The sequence below is a fragment of the Tursiops truncatus genome, chromosome 4, assembly GCF_011762595.2.
Source record: "Tursiops truncatus isolate mTurTru1 chromosome 4, mTurTru1.mat.Y, whole genome shotgun sequence".
Lineage (NCBI taxonomy): Eukaryota > Metazoa > Chordata > Mammalia > Artiodactyla > Delphinidae > Tursiops > Tursiops truncatus.
The window spans coordinates 46,576,260-46,594,233 of record NC_047037.1 but is presented as its reverse complement, the minus strand read 5'-3'; the positions used below and the strand labels follow the sequence as shown (position 1 = coordinate 46,594,233).

Genomic DNA, 17,974 nt, shown 5'->3' with positions numbered 1-17,974 from the left:
CTGTCAACCCCTGAATTATATATCCTTCCCAGGTCTTTTACTTTAGACATACAAATAAAACTCTTAATTCCCAAGAGTTATATGTTTTTATCAACAAAACAATCAATATATCAGCATTTGCCATGTCAAAATTTTTTATAATATACCATATATATGTATTTAAATACATTAAAAATGTCCTAAAGAGTGTGCACAGATAAAATGATTACTTCTGAGGAGGGAAGGAAGGTATCTGACTGAGTAGAGTGCAGGATGTGTGTGTTGGACAAGGAATGCTATCCACATCTATAATGTTCTAATTTTTCACAAGAAAGTTATTCAGTTACTACTTGAGTATTAAAAAGTAATTGTGAAAAAGAAGTATAATAAGAACACCTCCCCTTCCCCTTCAAGCTCCAATAATTTTCTGGCAAAAGAAACCAAGTTAGTGTAAAAGAGAAAAATCATTGGGTTCATTCCAAAGATTAGAGTGGACATTGATTTTAAGGATGAGTATTCTTTCAGTATGTTTTAGTGTGTTCATATTCTTAATCTTCCCCAGAACTATAATTCAAGTACTATAATCTATTAAAAACACATACACACTAACAAACAAAAGCAAACCAAACTTCCTCTGTACTCTGAGTCAGACAGTCTTGGGAAAAATATCTTAGTGTTGAAACTTATTAACCTGTCACTTTGCCTCTCTGAGACTCAGTTTCCTCATCTGTAAGATGGGATAATAATGACTGCCACATGTACTACGCTCTGATTTATGTTTTCCTTTCCTATTCATGTATAAGAGATTGGAATAGACTGCTAATGCTTGAGATTATATGTAGAAATCAAACAAGCAACGATAGAAATACTGAGAAATGTGGGAATTCAGGGAAGGGGAAATGCATTTGGGCTACAGTGATAAAGGAGTGTTTGAGGTAAAAACTGAGAATTGAGTGCATGGAGAAAAGGATGGGTAACCCAAAGGTGCAGAGGTTTAAACGTGCAGTGTCTGAGATTCAGTATTTAGACCTGTCAGGTTGGTGAATAAGGTTGACAAAAGAAAGTAAAGTTGAAAAACAAACCTACAATCTTCTTCTAATTAATTTAGATAGCAAAGTCTTCCTCTTCTTGATTTACAATACCATACACTTCTGGGCAGGTTGAGACATAACAGGCTGTGTTCACACAGTAGTTAAGCAAACTTACTAACAGTTAAAAAAATCAATCATTTATAGAGTGGTACCAAATGAAAAGTAATTGGTTTGACTTTCTTCTTCTTTTTTGTCCTTTCAGAATACACTGGATTTGCTGATTGTTTGGGCATTGTGTAACCTACCATTCTCAAATCTGACAGTGCATTAGAATCACTTGGTGGGCATTTAGAAATACCCAAGCCTTGGTCCTGTCCTTAAAAACGTCTGATTTAATTGGTCTGGGGTAAGACTTGGTAATCAAATATTTGAAAATCACCTTTAGTGATTTTAATGGGGAGCCAGAGTTGAGATCCCCTTATGTAGTTAATGTTTTAATCTCCTAGAGATCTTGTTATAACGCAGATGCTGATTCAGTAGATCTGGGGCTGAGGGGCTGGATTTTGCATTTCTAATAGATCCAAGGCAATTCTGAAGCTGTGGTCTGTGGACCATACTCTGAGTAGTGAGCCTGAGTCCTCTGTTCAACTGCAAATGTCACACGGATCACAAATGTCATGATCTGGCTCAACTTCTCAGCTGTTTGACCAAAGCAGACCAATTCAGTTCAAATAGATAAATCAATACTCTGACCAAAATAGTGTGTGTATATACATACATACATACATACATACATACATACATACATATATACATACATAGTTAATATCAACAATAGTTAATATTTTTAAGACAATGTTAGCATTATCTGTTATGAGAAATGACTTCCTTCTGTAAAACGTGAAGGACATTTTAGTTCTTTTCTGATGAAATACCTCTGATATAGGATAAAACCGGGTTAAATTGCCATGATATTAGACACTCATGCTGAAGCCGTCACAAGTGATTTTCTTTTCCATCAAGATTCTGCCCAACAGAGTTAAAAACCAGAAATGTCAATATTACATTAAAATGTTATTATGAAGTATACTTCATGTGGAGAAACCATTTCTCCAATTTTTCTCTCAGTTATATCTTAATGTTAGATGCTTACAGAAAGCCCTGCCCTCAGAATTGGAGCTCTAGGACACTGCTGGGAATAATGATAAAGTGATTAGAATTTTTTCAGCATTATCCCTGTGATATGGACCAAGGATTTGATGATTTTTATACTGTACAAGAATGTCAAAAAAGAATCAACTATGTCTGCTATTCTTCCTTTTTAATGTCCTTTCTCTAAATATTTCTGCTGTATTTATCCCCCAAACTATTTCCCCAGATGATCACAGAATATAATAGCTTAAAAGAATTCACACTATTATCAAGTGTATTTTGCACATAAAAGCTCCCTGAGACAACAAAGATCCACTTTTGTTTCCAAACAATCAAGGTTGCTTTATATTATTTTTTTAGAGTGCGCAGCCAGGGTAAGATAAATTATTCTTCCATTTGCCTTTTCATATAGGCGATATAGGTTTCTGTTCTCGGAAACCTGTTGATTGGAAATAAGCATTGCTTTATGTTGAAGACCGCAATATAGAAGTGTTAGATTTGAAGGAAATATTAGAGGGTGTGTTGAAGACTCCACTAGATTTTCTAGACGTGGCTTTATTTTCACTCTGTTCTATTATACTTTCACTCTGATATGCAATACTGCTGACTTTTCACTTGTATCTTACTTCTGTAGTTCCTGATCGGATGAACTCCTTAAGGTCAAGGATCCTGTTATATCAAGCATTTTCTGGAATAGAGTTGATACTCCATAAATGTTCTGTGAATGAATGAATGAATGTGTGGTTTGAGAGCCATCCACATAATTCAGTCTTCTATCCACCCATATTCATCAATGGGATTTCTTAGAAATGGGCTCTGTTCCACTTGCCCTCTCTTCACCCTTGCAATAGACTATGGATATTTGTTTTTGACCCTTCACAAGTTGCTTTAAAAACTCCAGGGCACAGAGTAATTTTTGTTTGCTCATGAACAAATTTAAATTGTGTCTATAGTGAATATTCACAGGTTGGCCATTTTTCTTGTTCACTAATACTCAAGAACTATCAGGTTTTCCTTTGGGGAATTTTATCCCTGTCATTTTAGAGAAACCATGTAGATTATATGGGACTGATGAACACCACTCCTCTCTCAAATCTGAGGTGGACTTTTCTTGGCATAAACCTACCTCCATCTGCCACAGTGACTGGACCAGGTAATGTCTTTATTAGCATATGACCGTCTCAGGAATGAATGAATTAGTTCAGATGTGATCCAATCAGCAGGAAGCTCAACATATAGGTTGGGAACCCTGGGACATAGAGGCCCTGTTGCTCTGGAAATTGTAATGTGTGTATGAGCCATCATGCAGTAGCCGTTTTTTTCCCCATGAATGCAGCTGCACTAAAGATAAAGCCAACAAAGAAGACAGAGCCGAAGGACTAACAGAAAACAGGAATTGGAGCCCTGAATGGACTATGCCTGAAGCCCTCCTACCTCTGACCTCCTCAGTTAAGTGATTCAATACCCTCCCTTTTGTGGTTTAAGCATTTTATGTGATTCTATTGACTGTAAAAGAAATCATCGTAACTGAGGCATGAATACCGTAAAGTGGGTGTGCAGGAGGAAGTTACCCAGTGCAGCTCAAACTCAGTACACACTTTCCAAAAAGATTTATTGTCTTCCAATCAGTAAAATGTTTTAATCTATATTCACCAAGGCTTGTAACATTATTGGAGCAATTATATTCTGTCAAGAGTCTAATGAATTTGAGGATTTGTCACAATTTTGGTTCATTTTTATGACAAATATATGGGTTTATCAAACTGCCTGTGCTAAGTTGTAGCATATCTGACAGTGCTAGAGGGGTTGAAGATGCCTTCTTGAATGGTTTCCTCACAATTGCTCTGTGAGGGTTCCTTTATTTGGTCTGTGTAGAGTAAGGATTAAAGCAAAAAATTATTATGCTAAAGATGTGGCTAGGGCCTGATTATGGAGAGTCTTTTCTGCCATACTAAGGAGACATGGCTTTACTTTACAGACCATGGGTACCAGCAGGGCAGAGGAGAGATTAGAGAAGTGGGAGACTGAAGGCAGGGAAGCCAAGTTACAGCCAAAATCCAGATAAAAGATGTTGAGGACTTGACCTAAGCTAGTAGCAGTGGAAATAGAGAAATGTGGGCAGATATAAAAGAGCTTAAGAAGAGAAAATCAAAATGATTTGGTTATTAGCTGGATGTGATGGAGAAGAAAGAGTCAAGGTCAACTGACTTGAACGATTGGCTGGCTGGCTGTGGCATTCACCGCATTCACTGCCACAGCACAGAAGGAGGAACATTTGATACTAGAAGAATAGTTCAGTCTTGGACATCATGATTTGATGGGCAAGTGATATTGGAAGTTAGGGATATAGACAGTAGGCAACTGAGTGTGTGGACTAAAATCAGGAGAAAAATATGGGGGGATTTTTCAGCTACCATCTATCTCCCTGTACAAGTCTAAACTTAGGGGTCATCCTTGATATTTTCCCTTCCTTCACCCACATTTGATCTAATACCAAATTTTACTATATCAAAATTATCTCCTAAAACATCTCAAATCTGTCCATTTCTCATGTCCACTGACACCACTCAAATGAAACTAAAGCCCCCCCTCGCCCCCGCCATCCACCATTGGGTCCTCTAATATCTGCTGCACCACAGTGATGTTTCAAAAACAAAAATTTGATCATGTCACCCGTTCCCTCACTCCTGTCTCTGTTTTATACCCTTCAATTCCTTCCCATTGCTCTTAGGATTAAACTGAACACCAACGTGGTCTGGAGGCCCTTGTGTGGTCTGGTCTCTGCTTCCTTCTCTAATTCTCTCTCTCTCTCTCTTTTAAAGAATTCTTTTATTAATTTATTTACAAATAACAAAAACCGTTATATGTTAACATAATTTTTATAAAAAATATAGGTATTTTTCTTTAAAGAAAAAACAAAAGAACCAGTGAAAAGAGTGGCATTGTTTTACATTTTTGTCAATTTCTTTCACGTCTAGCTTAATAGAAGAGAGCTAGACTCTCATATCTGCTTTGCGTTCAGTCTGCTACACTATCACACAACATGCAAACTCCTCTGTACACTCAGGAAAGAATGAGAATGAAAAAAGCAAATGAAGTCTTCATACGACAAAAACAGCTTTAACCCTGAGGATCCGTGAAAGGGTCTTGAGGACTTCCCTGGGTCACACTTTGAGATCCACTGCCCTAGTGTAATAGCATTTTACACATAAGGAAGCCGAATCTCAGATCAACTGAGAGATCCAAAATGACAGGGCCTGTGAATGATGGGATACAGATCCTGGATGGTTTGTCTCACTTCCCTTGCTTTAGGTTCTCAATTGGAAACCTGGGAAATACACCCTAAAGACCTGTCTTGTTTGCTCTAGTTGCAGGGACTGTCACAATATATTACCAAAATTTTTTTTGATTTAAATAAAAGAGGAAAATCAACAAATGTGTTAAATTCTGCAATGGGAATACTGTTACAGAATGTCCCGCCCTTGAATTAGGTTCTCTATTAGAACTGAAACACTAAGACAAATTCTGCACTCTCCTCCACGCACACTGGTAATGACAAACAGCACAGTCAATACCACAGAGAAATAGGGAAAGCAGAGTTACCACAACATCACCATTTATCACATTTTCTGAGTCTGAAATACAATTCATAACACAATCCCTGAAAATTTTTCACAAGTACTGGCTGAAAGCGTGTTGGGTATACTTAGAGGACTCCCTTCCAATCCCACCATACACACAGCATCACCTTCTTTGGATGAAGACCGGCCTTTGGTGTGCTCGGTGGTGGCTCATTTCGCTTGCCCCACGATCTCTTCCATTCCACATTATTGTACAGTATCCACTTTTCATTGCCCTTCACAATTTGTTTTAAAAATGGAACGTTTTCATTACATTTCAGTAGAGAATCGCATGCAGAAATACGGTCAGGAAGGTTTTTGGCACTTATGTGGAACCCAAACATCAAAGCGATTCATATAACCAAGCTGGTGCAAATGCTTTTCAACAGTTGATTTGGATATTTTGAGTATGTTGGCTATCTCCCAAGTGGTATAATGTCCATTGCTCTCAATCAATGTCTCGATTTGATCGCTATCAACTTCAACTGGTCTACCTGACCGTGGAGCACCATCCAGCGAGAAATCTCCAGCACGAAACTTCGCAAACCACTTTTGACACGTTTGCTCAGTCACAGCACCTTCTCCATGCACTGCACAAATCTTTTTTTGCATTTCAGTTGCATTTTTACCTTGTTTCAAATAAGCATAATATGCCAAAAATGTTGCTTTTTCTTCCATCTTCAATATTAAAATGGCTACACAAAAATTCACCAATTTTGATAAGTGTTTCTTTAAATGCACACTGATATGACAGCTGTCACAATACAATCTAACAAAATTGCTTCGAATGAAGTTAAAGACAACTGAGCGCTACTAGAGCCATCTCACAGGAAAACCGAATGAACTTTATGGCCAACCCATTAAAAAAAAACAAATCATGGAGTCTCCTTGTTCACCTGTAGGTGATTGCCTTTATATCCTACCAGATGATCCAAATCTTCTTTAAATGGATCATAGCCTTGTTCCTTTAAACAACGTAGTGCCCAGAAAAGCTGGTCCAGGGGAGGAAATTCTTCCCAAGGAATCCACTCCCAACTTTCATTTTTCTCAGGCTCTACATTCTTTGGTTCTGAACCATGAGTCACATCCACCTCTCCTTTCATTAAAATAGTGACATAATGGTAAGTCTCTTCCTCAACGAAAGAATTCACAACCGAGGCCAAGCGAACATTTTTCAGGTGAAGAGCTGCTTCTTCCCAGGTTTCCCTTTGAGCACATTCTTTCCAGCTTTCACCGAACTCCAGTTGGCCCCTGGGAAGTTGGAGATTGCAGGCTCCAAATGACCCTTTCTGTCTTCCTCCCCAGGAGGATGCAGTGAAGATGCCTGCAGCTGGTCACCACGACTCCTACCCTGACTCCTGGGTGCTGCCCCTGCGGCTCTGCACTGGCCATCAGAGCGCGAGAGTCTAATTCTATCTTGCTCTTCCTTTCCCCTTATGATGTTTTAGCAAAACTGATCTTCTTGAAGTTCTTTGAATACTTTGTACTCTCTTTTATTTCCTCCTCTCCTCCTTTACCTAGTGAGTACATTTGCATCCTGTTGATGTCTACCCAAGCACCACTGCCTTAAGGAGCCCTGCATTTCTCCTTTACCCTAGGTCAGATTGATGTGTTATACTTTCTTAGGACTGTCTTCCTTTACTTTGGAGCCATTAACTCATCTATAGGTGTAGAATCGTATGCGTGATTATTTGTTTTATATCTGCTTTCCCTATTAAAGACTAAGTCGCATGAGAGCAGGAATCCTGTCGGTTTTACTCACAATAGCTATCCCAGTGTTTGGCACATAGAAGATGTGCTAAAAATATCTGTTAAAAAAGTAAATGAAAAGGTACAGAGTGTTGGCATCTCCATATAGAAAGTAATTCAGGCACAGGAGTGGATAATATCATGAAGTGAAAGCATGTAGATAAAAAAGAGAAAGGAGATTAACAGAGGACTCTGAGGGATATCACCATTAAGACAGCCTGAGACAGAACACACAAATCTGACCAAGAAGGCTGTCCAGAGAAGTAAGAGGAAAATTAAGAGAGTCTGGCATCACGGAAGCTGAAGGAGGGGGAGTTTCAAGAAGGAAAAAGCAGTCAACACAGGGATGTCAAATAGGAACTAAAGAGTGCCCACGGGGGCTTCCCTGGTGGCGCAGTGGTTGAGAGTCCGCCTGCCAATGCAGGGGACGCGGGTTCGTGCCCCGGTCCGAGAAGATCCCACATGCCACGGAGCGGCTGGGCCCGTGAGCCATGGCCGCTGAGCCTGCGCGTCCGGAGCCTGTGCTCCGCAGCGGGAGAGGCCACAACAGTGAGAGGCCTGCGTGCCGCAAAAAAAATAAAATAAAAGGTTGCTAATAACAACAATCTACCCAACAGTTGCTGAGCACGAACAATGTGCCAGGCACTGCTCTCAACTCGTCACATTTATTAACACATTTCATACTCAAAACAGACCTATTTAGTGAATATTTCTATTACTTCTACCTACAGAGGAGGAAGCTGAGACTTAGAAGACTGTTTCAGTAGAGTAGCAAATTGATCCCAGATGCAGTGTGGGGGGTTGAAGAAGAAGCTGGAGACAAAGAAAGGGAGACAGAAAGTTAGGACACATATTGTAATAAGTTTGACTATTAAGAAAAGGAGTTTGTAATTGGACAGGAGAGTGTGGTAGAGGGAGAGAGTTTTTAAGGTGGACCAGATTTGCATTAGTTTAAATATTGATGGGAAGGGACCAACAGAAAAGGTTGATTTAAAGACATAAGAGAGGGAATTCTCAAATTATTGAGAATCTCAAACCATATTAGTGCATTCCAAGAGAAAGTATATGCTGGGAGTAGCAATCCACACTGGACCCTGAGCATGCTTACATATCTTATGTCTGATCACTCTTTACCCAAGCCATTTTTCAGGACTGGGTTTGCACAGAGAGATGAGCTAACATCTCCACTGAGAAAACAAACAGGCTTGTTTCCGCTAACTAAAGGTGGTGGATTCCCCAAGCTCAGTGGTCCCCTTTTTTAATGCAACCAATTGATGTGTAGGCATCTATAATGAGCCCATTGTGTCACTGCTATGGGATTTGGGGGGGACATGGGGAATTGACACAAACAAATGAAGCTCTGGCTACTACTTTTGCCAGGAGTCATAAAGTCCTTTGTTTCTAACCCAGGAGTCTCACGTCTTCTGTCAGCATCTATGAAACAGTTACAGGCTAACTGGAAAATGTAAAAGTAGGGTAGAATCTGAGACCCTGCACAGTCCTTGTTATATACAGAAGAGAAATCACACACATGAGCATCTGTTACTCTGGGTTAGAGAATCATGTCCATTGCAGAGTGGAAAGACCCGAGCAGCTGCAAAGATGTTCCTATTTTCTCCTTGTTCCACTTATGCCTATTGATTGCTTGTAGCCTTGAAATTATTAGCAAAGCATAATACTGGATAGATCTCTTATCTTCCTGGGCCTGATTTGACAAGCTGATCCTTTGTGTTAGCTCAGGAAGGAGGAAGGAAAAGATGTCATACTTCTGTGCCTGCAATGAGATTTTAAAAAGCATCGAAAATACCCAATCCAGGGAACCAACAATTTTACTATATGTTAGCTCCTTGAGGGCAGAGATGGTGTGTATTTTGCTTATCACTGTATTTCCAGTACTTAATTCAGTGCCTGGCCCATAGTATGCACAACAAATATTTATTGAAAAAGTGAAAAATAAAAGGAACTTCCCTAGAGGTCCGGTGGTTAAGACTCCATGCTTCCACTGTGGTGGGCGCAGGTTTGATCCCTGGTCAGGGAACTAAGATTCCCACATGCCACCTGGCGTGACCAAAAAAAAGTGAAAAAAATGAATAGATGAGTAATGGATAGATTAATTTAGAGGAAGAAGGCTCAGTAAAAAAGACTGAGAAAGAGGAGTGGGAGAAGGTGGAAAGAAGCAGACAGTGTGGAATCCTTGTACCCAAGGAGGAGAGACTTTTTAAAAGGGAATGAACAACAAAATCAATTCTGTTGAAAATCAAAAAAAATGAGGACTAAAAACAATCTGGTCTATTTGGAAATTATAAAGTCTTTCTGCTACAGTGCAGAATGTGGAAGGCAAGTTAGCCTTTGGGGATGACTATTTTTAAAATTTTTTCCAAGCCCAGAATAACCTATTCTTTCTTCTTATTGAAAACAGAGCTTCCAAGGTCATGCCTTCTTGGATCTATTATATTGCTGCTTATCTATAACATGACCCAATATCATCCCTGAGGATCACACTGTGATGAGGCTCTGGTATATTGTGATACAATATTGTCATCACAGTCTCTTAATGTGAGGGAGCTGCAAGCAATGAAAACAAAGCTTGTACACAGAGCCTACTGCAAACATCAACTTGACATACACTTAATGATATGCAACATCATCTTTGTACTTCATCATATCACACACAAATGGCAAAGGAAGGTGAGTAAGACAGTAAAACTGAGCTGAACTAAAATTCATCTAGTTTATTTTGCTTAGCTACTTTTCTCTACATCCAGTTCAACTCACAGTCCAAATACATTCATTCTCTTCCAGTTTTCAAGAAAGAGCCAAACTCTCTGTAGGCTGAGAGCTAAGGATATTATTTCCAGGAATGGATAAGGCATTCACCCTAGGCATTCGGTTAGAGAAACAGAAATGTTTAGCCAAACTCAAGGTTCACCCCCTAGGAGAATGAAAGGTATGATCCTCTGAGAGATTTTCATCTTTTGGACAGTGACTGGTTCTGCTTCTCCTCTTTTCCTTGGGGCCTAACATAATGCTAGCATTTAGATGGTGCTTAGTAAGTGTTTCCTAAATGAATGGTGAGGGGAGACACATCTAGAGAGGGAGAAGAGGGGCCATGGGAAAGGGGAGGACAAAAGCAGGGCTTGGAAATCAGAGGCAGGTAATGAATAATGGTTAGCTGACTGCCTGCTTGATTGAGATAACTGGGTTGATCTAGAAATTATTCAAAGACCTTTGAATACCTAACTCTAAGGGTCTTGAATAGGGGGGAGGGCACCTGGAGCTCTGGATACTGTAGAGGCCACTGCTTGAAAGGTGCATGTTTTCCCAGGTGTTGGGACACAGGACAGAATACACACTGGGGTCTTGTTGATAGATGATAGATAGGTAGATAGATAGATAGGTAGATAGATAGGTAGGTAGATAGATAGATAGATAGATAGATGATAGATAGATGATAGATGGGGAGCCTTTTCTTGCCCAGTGATTGTACGAGTGAATGGGAAAACTTTCTTGGGAAAGTGAATATGAGGGTGGCATTCTCCTCTCAGGGTGGATTTTGATTAGCTTTGTCCCCACATATGAGATTCAAGGAAAGAGTAAGATCCCTTAATGGTAGTGAGAAGGAGAGACACACAAGCTGGGACAGCCAGCAGAGAAACTAGGAGAGTGGTTGCTTTGGGGCCTTGGACAGCTCTAGGTCATGGGACAGCTGATGGAGTGAGAAGAGGATTCAGAAGCTAGGAATTAAGTCTCAGAAACAGAGCTCAGAAACAGGCCTCTCTCTTTTCTATTACCTCTGATTAACCCTACCCCTTTTAGTTGACTTCCTCTCTACACCTCAACTATCAAACTAGCTAAAGGGAACTGGCCATTTTATACATCCAGAAACCTCACAATTCATACCATGAATGGGAGTCTGATAAAAAATGTATGTGGCAAACTGATACTATGACTTTGGGGGGTTCTAGTAAGGATTTTGTCTGAACAAAACTTTTTTCTCTTCTCTTTTCCGTGATTACAGAGCTCCTTTCTTGTGGGCTGGGGCAGAGTGAGGGCTGTTGGCACCTGTCTGTCCCATGACCACCATCAAACTATAGGGTGGGCCCAGGACCCCAGCTGGGACACCCTGAGAATTCCGTCTCCCTAACCACATGGTTAGATCAAGGAAGGGCATGTGACCCAGACGAAACAGAATCTCACCATGGACTTTTGTTCATATTAGGAAAGAAGCACTGCTTTTTCTATATGATGCTTGAGTTGCTGTTTACATTACAAAAGCTTGAGTTTGCTTTATACTTTTGTGCAGGTAGTTAAGCTGTGTGTGCCACTTCTAGGGTCACCTTTATTTCTTTTCTAGTAAACTTTTTTATTAAAATGTTAGGAATAACTTATTTATCCAATTGTAGGATTCGAAAGGGCTTTAAAAGATAAACTATTCCCAACTCCTACACACGGTAGGAGTCCCTTCAACGTTTTTAACAAATGGCTATTCATACTCTGATTGTACATCTGCAGAGAGCTCACTGTTTTATCTTTTTTATGACTTCTTTCTCCTCCTATTTCTTCTCCTCCCCCTTGTCCTTTTGTATATATGTAACATTACCACATACAAAACATTTGGAAGGAAAAAAATGAATTATGTATTTTTCCCACCACAGAAAGTTATTTTAAAACATTAAAAAATATTATAAACACAATCGTACAAATAAAACAATGCAACATTTTGCTACTTTACTTATTTAGTAACATTGGTACCTTTCTTTAATTTGCTCTTGAGAATAAACATCTTACGTTTGTTTATAAGTTATACTTCCTTTTTGGAAAAATATGTTTATGTTTTTCACCCATTATTAAGTTACATCCTCCTGTACTTTCTTTGTAGCTTTCCTTGTCTGGTGTTTACCAAAACACGTACAATTTATCATAAAGTATTACACACTAAAGATGAAATCTTTTTTTATTTTTAGTTTTTTTTCTCTTTGCCAACAGCTTTCAACCAAATTTCCAAGAAAGATCAATTTAAATTAAAGGGCACCTCTAGTTAATCCAGGATTTAAGCATTTAATTAGAAATCCATTAAAATAATTGTATTCCCTTTTAATGTAGTCACTTAACCTGTAGTTAAATGAGACTTCCATTATTATAAAATAGCTCATCTCTAATCTGATATTATATTTCTTAAAATTATCTCAGAAACATTAGCACTTGTAAATTAAGTAGAAATGTGCTGAATTTAAACCCTGAAGTTCCTGTTCACAATAACTGGTGCACTGATTATATCTAAAAGCCCCAACTGGAACAAAACAATATTGCCTTTTCTCATTTCTGACTTTAATCACAGCCAAATAAACTGGAACTGGGAGAATAAAATTTAGGTATATTCCTTTTTAAAATTGAAGAGTCATCTACAAAGGTTTCTTCCCCTGAGAAAACTCATTTTGTGTGTATACAATGAGTAAACTTAAACATAAAAATGAACACTTATGTGGCCCATGACTGGCCTTTATCTAGACCAAAGCTCTGAACCTTTTCATTTTTTGAAAGTTTCAACACCATAGAACCTAGACTATTTCCCACTCTGACTCCAGACTTTCATTTGTTTATTAATCCATTCCTCTTTGCTACTTCCCTCTCCTTTTGCTGTGGCTCTAATCCCTCATCTAAAAATTCCTCATTCCCTAGGGACTTCTTGTACGTCTCTCCACCCAGCCAGGATCTCAGGCTGTCCTCACTGGCTCTCCGGAATCCTTTGCCTGATCCCATCCCATATGCGTGTGCCAGTTCTGAATGACAATCACCATCTACCAGGGGTCAACTTATCTGTTAGGCACAGTGCCTGGGACCCATAATACTTTTAGAGGCCCACATAAATGTTTTAATACTATAACCTTTTAGGTTGAAGAAAATATTTTAAGATAGAATTTTTATATCATTGCAATCATAAAGTATACATTAAAATTTTTTGTGTGACTGAAAGCATCCATGAAGGCAAAAATGCCTTGGGGTCCATGAAAATCCTAACATGGCTCTACCATCTACTTACTCTACTCTTCCACCAAAGACAGCAACGAAAGTCAGCATTACTGAGGAACTCTCACAAACAATTCTGCTCATGCTGATGCCCTATTGAATTCTACAGTGGATATTCTAAGCTTTTTATATGACACACACACACACACCCATGCACACACACATACTCAGAGGCAGCTTCAAGGGCATGTGACACTTACAGTGGCAAAGGGCATTGGGCTCAGAAGGGCCCAGTGTTTAGAGTTTAACGTTCTACATCCACCATTTTGAAATATCTAATACTTTAACTTGGCCTTTGTGTTTTGTAGGTGAAGTTGGGTGGGACAATAGGGCATGATCCAAGGACTTGGAACCTCAACTCACACATCTTTTCATCTCCTACCAACTCCCCTTCTCTCTGGAATGGTTCCTCCAGGCTGCCCTTCCCCACCTGTACCCAGTGACCATTGCTACTCTCTGTTGCCCACACCCCTCAGTGAGGGCCTGACCATGGGTTGGGAGAGGGTTAGGGTTTGGTGAACATTCTCCATGACATCTTGGCAAGACTTAGCAGCAGCTGGCCACACTCCAGGCTGGCAGCCACAGAGCACACCTGGAGGATGACTTTGCAGGGTTGAGTCTCCCACTCAGCCCTGATCCAGTACTGAGCATGTCCAAGCACAGAGAACCCTTGGGCTTTGCCCATCCACATTGGGTAAGGTTGTAAGCAGGTAGGCAGGAGAGATTGGCTTTCTGGCCCCCAACCAGGGCACTGTGTGGGTTCTCAGGCACACACATGCTTAGTTGCAAGGCAGGACAATGGGGCCTGTGTGAGTATCTGCACTTCACCAAGTATCCCCATGCCGAGGAGCATGGTAGCAATAAACACCCTGATAGGATGAGAGATTATTTAAAAAAATAAAAGCCTTATATTTTAGTACCTACAATAACACTTTTTCCTTACTTTTTGAACAATAACCACACATTTTCATTTTTGCAGTGGATCCTGGGACCTATGTAGGTCATCCTGTACACATTGCTCAGCTTCCAAGAGCTGCTCCCCTTTGATCTATTGTGAACCCCGAGCTAGTTGATGAGACCCCCTTTGACTTCCCTCTTTCTATGACAAAATGCCTCCTATTTCCACTTCTCTTCCTCTTCTGTTTACGGGTTCTAAAGTCAGTTTTTCTACATGATGCCCTCAATCTGATTCCATTGCCATCCTTCAGGCTTCATAACATCAGTTATAGCCTTGAGCTTAACTCTTCCTCTCTCCCTTGTCATCGGTTATTTTTCCCTGTGTCTTCCATTTTCCAACCCCTGTCTTTACCATTTGGCTACTCCTCCAACTCCAAAAGCCAGCGGCCCAACTGTTACTGTCCCTGCTTCGTTGACCTCCTGTGGCAGTTAGGCCATCTCACTCATCATACTGCTAAAACCGCCTGATCAAAGGTTACCTGAGATTGCCTAGTAGTCGTGGACCTAGTACTTTGGACCTTTCTGTAGATGTGGATAGCACTGACCAGCTCCCTGCTCGGTTCTCTCTCCTACCTTAGATTTGCTGTCCTGGCACTTCAGTGATTCTCTCTCCCTTTCTTGACTACTTCTTCCCAGTCCTGGGTATTTTCTCCTCTCCATCCTATCACTCACCAAACGGAAGTTTAACAGAATGCCCAGTAAAGATCTGAACATACCAGAAGTTGGAATATTTCATTTTCTGAGCCTACAAGTAATGCATGTTTTTCAGAGTAGAGACTGGAATTCTCCATTGGGATTAATGTTGTCTTTTTCCTACAAGAGATTTCTTCAGTGCCTGTCTTCTTTTATTTAAGAAGTCCTTCAGGAATCTCAAAATCAATGAGGTAATTCAAATGCAGATACTTTTGACTGAGACGTGAAATGTTCAGTTTAGTCATGTAAATTAGATGCATTGGCAGAACTGTACTTCTGCTATCACATCCAAAAATTACAGGTGAAGTACTTTGGCCCAAATCTGACAGCATTTAAATGTCAAAGTGAGGATGCAAACCCATAGTCTCTGATGCTGCATCCAGTGCTCTTTCTCCTTCATACCATGCTGCCTATAACTATTTTTATATGGTCTAAAATAAATGACTCCTAGGGCTTCCCTGGTGGCGCAGTGGTTGAGAGTCTGCCTGCCAATGCAGGGGACACGGGTTCGTGCCCCGGTCCGGGAAGATCCCACATGCCGCAGAGCAACTAAGACCGTAAGCCATGGCCGCTGAGCCTGTGCGTCCGGAGCCTGTGCTCCGCAACGGGAGAGGCCACAACAGTGAGAAGCCCGCGTACCGCAAAAAAAATAAATAAATAAATGACCCCTAGTACTTAGTGTAGTATCTTGGGCGTAGTAGATAGTCTAAGAGAGATTTATTAATAAATTAATGATACTATACATGAATATAAACAAAAGTACTCATACTGAAAAAAGATACCTTGCTTAACATAAAAGAGATCTAATAGGACAACTTATTTATCAAGCGACATATCTCCAATCCAAAAGAGTCACAGATGCCAAGGATACAGTTGACAATGTTAGAAATATTCCAACAAATGTCACAGTATGGACTTAGATTTAAGTCATTCATTTTAGAGAGTGGATATGATTTTAAAAGGGAGAACTCTATTAGCACCTGACGTGACAGTGTAAGGAAAATACATTTCCAGGTTTATCATTTAAGAGTTTCTGACTGCAGGCAAACAGGACATAGATGAGGTTCTCACTGAGAATTGAACAAGGAAGACAAACATGTTGGGGCTGAAGTGCTTTAGTAAAGAAAGCATGTGTCCTGGCCCCTATGCTCTTTCTTCCACTAGTGTTCTGAACATGATTTTGTGGATTCACAAAGGCAGCACAAATGAAAGAGATGGAAAAGTACAGGCGAGTTGCATTCAAAGGGAAGCAAAAGCTGTCTGGATTCAGGCTGATAAGGCTGAATTTGTCTAGGGACAGATTCCCTTGAAATTCGCACTTGATGCTCAAGAGGCTGTACCAAGAATTATCAGCTGTAAGAAGGCACTCTAATTTAGCTTATGAAGCAGTTATTGCTCTGGTTGAATGGACATTGATTAGAAATTGGAAGAATGGGCTCCAGTAGGTCAGGTTTTTATAATGCATGTCTCAAAAATGGGAAGTTTAACCCCAAATACAAACTTTATTTGGAGGTAGACTTTAATTTATAGGATTGTGCCTAGTTTTGAAGAACCTGGCATTTGTTATTACATATTATACAATGTCATAGAGGAACTTACTACACTCTCAGAAAAAAGGAAAAGCACAGAAGAGGCTGCTTCAGAGAAACGAAACATATGAAAAAGAAGGATTTAAAAGTATTTTTTAAAACATAGTAAGTTTATTTTATAATGAATATCCTAGTCTTAAGAAATATATAAATAACAATGTAATGTTTTACGTTTTGAAAAATTTAAGCATCAAAAATGGAGAAAAATATATTACTTTGATCTTAGAAGGAAAGAAAAATTATCCATCTATTTAATAAAATAAATTAGCTGTAATAAATCAAATGAAGATAGCTTCAAAGAACACTTATCTACATGCTTTAAACTGGTTAAGTAAAACTGGTAAATCAACCCTATAGAATACTATGCAACAATTTTAAAATAAAAAGTTCTATTTAAATGGGCTGGCGTGAAAATACGTCGATGTCATAATGCTAAATAAGAGAGAGGAGTGGGAGAGAGAGAAAGTTCCTCAACAATATATATGGCATTATATGACTGTATACATACATATGTGTACATGTATATATATATATGCATATGCATTTATGCAAATACTTAGGATTTATGAATATATACACAGATATATTCATGCAGAGCCATATAATGCTTAGAAGAAGACCACTAAGGATGCACGCAGAACTGATACCAGGGATTAAGTCTACCTAAAGAGAAGGGAAAGCACAAAGGGTAGAAAGGGTTATTAAAGAGAGAATTGCACTTTCTCTTTTCTATTTATACATATTATAATCAGAATGAATCACTTCTATATTTTAAAAATTACATGCATTATGTCTCCAAAACTGGTAACTGAAATCACCAGTGGCACCTGGCTGCCAATTTCTATTTATCAGAAAGTGAATATATTACATATTCTATATCTAATATCATAGCTATAACTAAGCCTTGTCTAGGGTTTCTTTAAACTTCCTCAGTAACTTAAGATGGTTGACAGGCAAAGCCTATTTCCCATATTTCAAAATCTGAACTTAAGGAAAGAATATCAATATTTAATCCACATTTTTCAGAATTTTGATATAATCTGAGAGCAAATGCTCCTTTCAAGGTTTAATGTTCGTAAGTAACTGCTACAAACGCATAATAGAAGTTACATCTGATCATTATAAAACATATAAGTTTTTAGGGGGTGTCTATTCACTACTTGTATTAAGGTCTTAC

General features: G+C 39.3%; 1 pseudogene; it reads right to left on the bottom strand.

The window, feature by feature from the left end:
- Positions 1–6,657: 6,657 nt before the first annotated feature.
- LOC101338145 (nucleotide triphosphate diphosphatase NUDT15 pseudogene) lies at positions 6,658–7,174 on the bottom strand (annotated as a pseudogene).
- Positions 7,175–17,974: the final 10,800 nt, after the last annotated feature.